Raw genomic sequence first — 7,497 nt, 5'->3', positions numbered from 1 at the left:
TAAAATAAAGATAAAAGTCATATCATCATATCGATAGATGTAGATAAAGCATTTGATGAGATGCAGCATCCATTCATGATGAAAAACTCTCAAGAAAACGGGAGTTGAAAGTACTTTCTTCAATCTAGTCAAAGCAAACTACCACAAACCCACAGCAACCATTATTCCAAACGGGGAGAAAACTAAAGGCTTGGAGCAGAAATCAATGAGCTAGAATCCCAGAATACAATTAGGCACAAAACAAGTTAGCCACTGTAACCACACCTATTCAACATAGTACTTGAAGTACTTGCCATAGGATTTCGTTAAAAAGAAAGGATATCAAGGGCATCCATATAAAAAAGTAAGAACTCAAACTTTTACTATTTGGAGATGACATGATACTATATTTGGAAAATCCCAAAGAATCTACAAAAAAGCTCCTGGGAACAATAGATTTGTTTAGTAAAGTAGCATATTACAAAATCAATATCCGGTAGTCCATGGCTTTCCCATATATTTCAAATGAAAGAAAAAAAAAGAGATAGAGAAAAACAATCCCATTCACAATAATACCTCAGAAAATCGAGTATATTAGAATCAACTAAAATGTTAAGGAACTATACTTTGGTACTATTGCGGCAACATGGGAAGATGCCATTGTTGACAACATTGACAAGGAATACGATCCACTGGTTCAGCACCTCCATGAATGTGCGAGGAACGCCAAGAGAGAGATAGCCACAAAAGATCGCCTATCTTCGAAAACTCTTGAGCTAATTCGCCAGCGTGGTTTGGCGCATGCCTCAGGTAACCGCAAGCTAACGTCCGAGCTTGCAAAGCAGTGCAGAGATGCAATCAAGGAAGACCTCAAAGAGAGGAGAGCAGAAGTACTGGTAGATGCGGCAGAAGCCAGGAAAAGTATTCATAACGCCTGCCTGTCCTTCGCCAACTATAAGACCAAGATGACTGCCCTCCGACGTCCTGATGGATCCATCACATCCTCCAGAACGGCAATGGAGAAGATTACCATGACTTCTACTCAAATCTCTTCGATAACCATGTCCACTTGCCGACATACCAAATTCCACAGGATGGATATGTTGTTCCCAACGTTCTACCTTCTGAAATCCGACACACCATTTCGTTGGTAAAGGAACAAACAGCACCCGGCCCAGACACGGTCAGAACTGAACACCTGAAGAACCTGCAGTCAGTACTCATCAATACACTGGCTCAACTCTTCACTCGCTACCTGTCTGAATGCAAGTTTCCGTCCCAATGGAAAACCAGCAGGACCGTACTACTGTTCAAGAAGGGAGACATTCATGACATTGGCAACTATCGCTGGATCTGCCTATTGTCTGTCATCTACATGTTGTTCACTCAAGTCATCCTAAATAGGATTGGCAGAACACTAGATGAAGGAAAACCATATGAGCAAGCAGGGTTCCGCAAAGGATTCAGCACCATCGACCATATCCACACGATAACCAAGCTCATTGAGGTTTCTCGGGAGTTCAAGATGCTGCTGTTTAACGTTCATTGATTTAAAGAAGGCCTTTGATTCTGTTGAGACGGAAGTGGTCACTGAAGCCCTAGCCAATCAGGGCATTCAAGACCAGTACATCAGGATCCTCCGTGAGCTGTATTACAGATTCACTAGCAGGATCTCACCATTCTACAAAGAAGTGACCGTTCATGTCAAGAGTGGGGTGCGGCAGGGTGATACCCTTTTACCGAAACTCTTCAATGCCACCCTCGAGAACATCATGCGACGACTGGAATGGGAAGGAATGGGAGTGAAGATAGATGGTCGGCAACTACACCACCTCCGTTTTGCTTGTGACATTGTTTTAATAACACCAAACATCAGCCAAGCAGCACAAATGCTGGCCGACTTTGACCGTGAGTGTGGAAAGGTAGGACTACAGCTGTATCTTACGAAGACAATGTTTATGCGAAACAGCCTTGTCCCTGATGCCCCATTCACTCTCAATGGAACGACTATCTCCGAATGCAACAGCTATGTTTACCCCAGTTGAGAGGTCAACATGACAAATGACTTGGCACCCGAGCTGTGCAGGAGGAAGAGAGCGGCTTGGAATGACTTCAAGTAAGTCGAATAAATAGCTAAGAGGAAGAAGAACCTCCGGCTCTGGGCACATCTCTTTGATTCCACTGTTCTTCCTGCATTAACATATGCCTCAGAGACCTGGGCCCTAAGCAAACAAGATGAGAACAGTATTCAGGTCTCCCAAAGAAGAATAGAAAGAGCTATGCTTGGAATATCACGTTTCACTCAAATGAGAGAGATAATCCGGAGTTCTGACATCCGTCGACGATCAAGAATCAGGGACGCTGTCTCTTATGCCAAGGTGTCGAAAATCAGATGGGCTGGTCACGTAATGAGATTTAGAGACGACCGCAGGACTAGAGCTGTTTCCGACTGGATTCCACGGGATGTCAAAAGACTGCGTGGCTGCCCAGGTTCCAGATGGTCAGATTTCTTCGTCAAGATCATGAACGATCGGTTTGAGGCCCTTCATCTTCCCGGATCGAACAGGTGCCATTGGGTTACACTAGCACGCGACAGGGACAAATGGAGACATTACTGGCGCCCGCTCAAGCAAATCGCCGACTAAGGGGAATTTAAGTGATAAATGATAAAATGTTAAGGAACTATACAAAAAAAACCCCTACAAACTCTACTTCACGAAATAAGTGAGTATATGAGGAAATGGAATCACATCCCATGCTCATGGATTGAGAGGATTAAAACTGTGAAAAAGGCAATACACCCCAAAGCTCTATAAAGATTTACTGCACTTCCTATAAGGATACCCATAACATTTTTCAAAGAAATAGATTAAACACTCTTGAAACTCATACACAACAATAAACTCCCATGACGAGCTAAAGCAATCTTTGGTAAAAAGAAGAATGGAACAGCTTCCCCAACTTGCAACCCTACTACAAAGTCGTAGTAATCAAAATATCATGATATTCAGATAAAGACAGGGCTCACTTCAATGGAATATAGTCAAATATCCTGACGCTGGCCCTCAGATTATTATTACCTAATCTTTCATAAAGGCTCAAAAAATATGAAGTTGAGCAAGGAAGTCTCTTCAACAAGTGGTGCTGGGAAACCTGGACAGCAACATGCAAAAAAAAAAAATTGAACTCAGACCTCTTTATAGTGCCAGGCACAAAGTCAGATCAAATGTACTAAAAACCTCAATATCATACCTGAATTCTTAAGATATATGGAGAAAAATGTGGGACTATCCCTCCATGACATTAAAGCTAAGGGAAACTTCTAGAATGAAACACCACTAACCAAGGAAGAGGAAATGAAGATAAACAAATGAGACTACATTAAACTAAGACGTTTCTGCAACTTAGAAAAAATGGTGACCATCATAAAAAGACAGCCCACATAATGGGGAAAAATTATTTATGCACTACCCATAAAATTAACCTCAAAATTCTGACTGCTGTATCATTAAGAACACTAAATAATTCCCGTGAATTTTATTCTTCTTCACATATATTTACTCTAAAATATTTTAGATTTCATTTTAAACCACAGGTAAAAAATAAAAATTATAATTTTTTTTAAAATTAAAAATAACCCCTATGAATAGCCAGGTGCGACCCCCCAAAAAAAAACAAGAAAAACAAGCAAGCAAATGAGCAAGAAAGAAAGAAATTAAAAATTAAAAAATAATGCTGTTTGCAATGCTAAGGATCAATCCCAGATCATCATACAATGGAAGGCAAATGCTCTATCCCTGAGTTATATCCCTGTTCTTAAACATTTAAAAAGGTCTTTTTTGATGTCTCATTGCATTTTATTTTTTAAAAAATGCTTTTCTTAGTATACCTGGTCGCCATCATACCGCCTACTTCTTGACCTTTTCTTCACTTGTATATTTTACCTCTAAGATTCAGTTGTCATCTTATCCTTCCTATAGTCATGCTTTCCTTTGACAAACTTTCCAAGATCATGTCTGGCTTGCTTTAACATGGCATAAAATGGAAACGTTATTTTCTCTATGCTCTCACGCCAGAGGTGATGTTGTTTTCGACCCAGGAGAACTCTTTTCTGGTGAGCTTCCTGGCTGTTTCTACTTTACTTCAAAATATCTAAAGGTATTCATCATCTATTTTTTTTTTTTGCGTTTTTGGGTCACACCTGACGATGCACAGGGGTTACTCCTGGCTCTGCAGTCAGGAATTACTCCTCACGGTGCTTGGGGGGACCATATAGGATGCTGGGAATCTAACCTGGGTAGGCCGTGTGGAAGGCAAATGCGCTACCTGCTGTACTATAGCTCCAGCTCCACCCCCCTCCCCATAATTCATCATCTTGAGGGCCTCAGATTTTTACCTTTGATTTAGAAACTTCATCTTTACATTGACACAGTAAATTGAAATCACAGAATCATTGAATGGCATGTTATAATGGTAGCAGCCATGAGCAAACATTGATAACCCATAAGTTGGCATGAATGAATTCTGTCTCAGAGGCTTCACTTCTGAGGATACCTGTCACTACCTACTTTCTTTTACATATCCCAGGATCAGAATCTACATCAGGCCAGCAGTAGAAATTGTCCACCCAAAAGCTAGCCTTCCACTGGGATCAGAATCCTTGATCCATGTAACCTGTAATTTTTCATTCATGATTTGTTGACCTTGCTTCAGGCAGAGGCATCCAGAGCATAAACTCAGCTTTCCAGTAGTTTCCACAGGAAATCCAAATACCTAAGAATGTTATCATTTCTGACGCCACTGTTAAAGATTTTTTTGGAATCCCACGGTAAGATACTATCAGTAATGTTATAATATTACTGTTCTCCATAGTCCAGATCTCCCCAAAGAACTCTCTACCCTCCTCACTACAAGTATAGACTCCAGTTTTTCATTCTCCTGAACGTACTTCTATTTGTTTCACTCAGGTTCTCCCCTAAAGTGTACAAGTTAAGTTCATACCACTCCAAGTTCTTATTCGTAAACTACCAGAGTGGGCTTGGTCCTCAAGTCTTCCTTAAAGAAATACCGTGCTTCCTTTCTGTATGTCACTCTTTGCTTGCTTTGTAAAACGAGTGTTCTCTCTTGAACATATATTCCATTCCACCCTATGCCTGTTTCACAAGTTTCTAAGTGTTGTTCAATAAAATCTATTTTTCTTCACAGCGGTAGGGCGTTCGCCTTACAAGCGGCCAACATGACCGACCCGAGTTCGATTCCTCTGCCACTCTCGGAGAGCCCGGCAAGCTACTGAGAGGATTCGATATGCCAAACACAGTAACAACAAAGTCTCCAATGGAGACGTTACTGGGCCCGCTCGAGCAAATCAACAATCAACGGGAGGGCCTTTACCTTTTCTTCACTGAACTAAAAATTCTAAAACACCAGAGCATTGTTAAAATCAATATTTGTATGTTTTAAACCCCAAATTTTGAAAATGAAAGGGTGTAAAGCAATGGAATCCTACTCAGTTGTATGAAGTGAAATCTTCTTATTATTTGTATAAAAAAGCATAACATGAGGATATTATGTTTAGTGACATAAGCCAGGCAGAGAAAGATAGGCATCATACAAGTTCATGCATATGTGGCATATGGAGAAAACAAACTAAAAGAATAAAATGAGACAGACAAACGTCTAAAACAATATTAATATTCTATGATTTATAATTCAATTAACAATGGTTCCTCATACACAATATTCCAACATGACACTCTCATTCTCTCAAAAAATAAACCCTCCCTCTCCTCGAAACCCCCAGAATCCCTCAGTCCCAATCCCCTGACTCAATTGTGTGGATCAGTTCTCCCCTTACATTGCCCTTGAACCTTTGTTGCTACCTTGCTGTTTGTATTTACATCCCACATATGAGAAAAATCTCTCTGTATCTGTTCCTTTCCTTAAGGCTAACTTTACATGCATGATATCCTTTAGTTTCATCCAATGTTAAAACAGCATGTTACTGGAACAAAGGGAGAACTGCAGACCAGTGGAACAGGGTTGAATACAATGACATCTCCCCTCAATCATATGATCATCTAATCTTTGATAAAGGTGCAAGTAATGTGAAATGAAGTAAGGAAAGTCTCTTTAACAAATTGTGCTGGCATCACTGGACGGCTACATGCAAAAAAGAGGGCTCAGAACTGTGCGTAACACCATGTACAAAAGTAAGATCAAAATGGATTAAAGACCTCAACATCAGACCAGAAACCATAAGGTGCATTGAAGACAAAGTTGGCAAAACCCTCCATGACATTGAAGCTAATGGTATCTTCAAAGATGCCATGCGACTGGCCGAGCAAGTGAAAACAGAGATAGATATATGGGACTATCTTAAAATACGATGCTTCTGCACCTCAAAAAAACAGTGACCAAAATATAAAGACAGTCTACAGAATTGGAAAGCATATTCGCCCATCACACATCTGACAAGGGGTTGATATCAAGGATATATAAAATACTGGTTGAACTCTACAAGAAGAAAACATACAACCCCATCCAAAAATGGGGCAATGAAATGAACAGAAACTTTCTCAAAGAAGAAATCCAAATGGCAAAAAAGCACATGAGAAAATGTTCTACATCATTAATTATCATGGAGATGCAGATAAAAACCACAATGAGATACCATCTCACACCTCAGAGACTGGCCCACATCCAAAAGAATAAAGAAACTGATGCTGGCGCGGATGTGGCGAGAAAGGGACACTCCTTCACTGTTGGTGGGAATGTTGACTCGTTCAACCTTTCTGGAAAACAGTATGGACGATTCTCAAAAAAATTAGAAATTGAGCTCCCATTTGACCCAGCAATACCACTCCTGGATATATATCCCAGAGAGGCAAAAATGTATAGTCGAAGTGATATCTGCACTTGTTTGTTCATTGCAGCACTCTTTACAATAGCCAGAACCTGGAAGAAACCTGAATGCCCAAGAACAGATGACTGGTTAAAGAAACTTTGGTACATCTACACAATGGAGTACTATGTAGCTGTTAGAAAAGATGCAGTCATGAAATTTACATACAAGTGGTACAATACGGAAAGTATCATGCTAAGCGAAATGAGTCAGAAAGAGAGGGATAGACATACAAAGATTGCATTCATCTGGGGAATATAAAGAAACAAAATATGAGATTAATACCCATGAATAGCTGAGATCAACACCAGAGGGTTACTCCATAGCTTAGAGGCCAGCCAGGCATTCTAGGGGAAAGGGCAGCTCAGATAGAGAAGGGAGCACCAAATAAAGGGTGTTTGGAGGATCCTCCCAGGAGGGGATGTGCATGTTGAAAGTACACTATGGACTGAACATGTTTGTCACTCAAATCCTCTTTTGCACACCACAACACTCAAAAGGAGAGAGAGAACAGAAGGGATTGCCCTGCAACAGAGGCAGGGTGAGATGGGAGGGATGGGTGTGGGAGGATTATTATCCATGGTGGTGGAAAATGGGCACTGGTGGAGGGATGGGTA

Source organism: Sorex fumeus, unplaced genomic scaffold, assembly GCF_029834395.1.
Source record: "Sorex fumeus unplaced genomic scaffold, SorFum_2.1 ptg000032l, whole genome shotgun sequence".
Taxonomy (NCBI): domain Eukaryota; kingdom Metazoa; phylum Chordata; class Mammalia; order Eulipotyphla; family Soricidae; genus Sorex; species Sorex fumeus.
The sequence above is the reverse complement of the archived record's forward strand: the minus strand, read 5'-3'. Positions refer to the sequence as shown.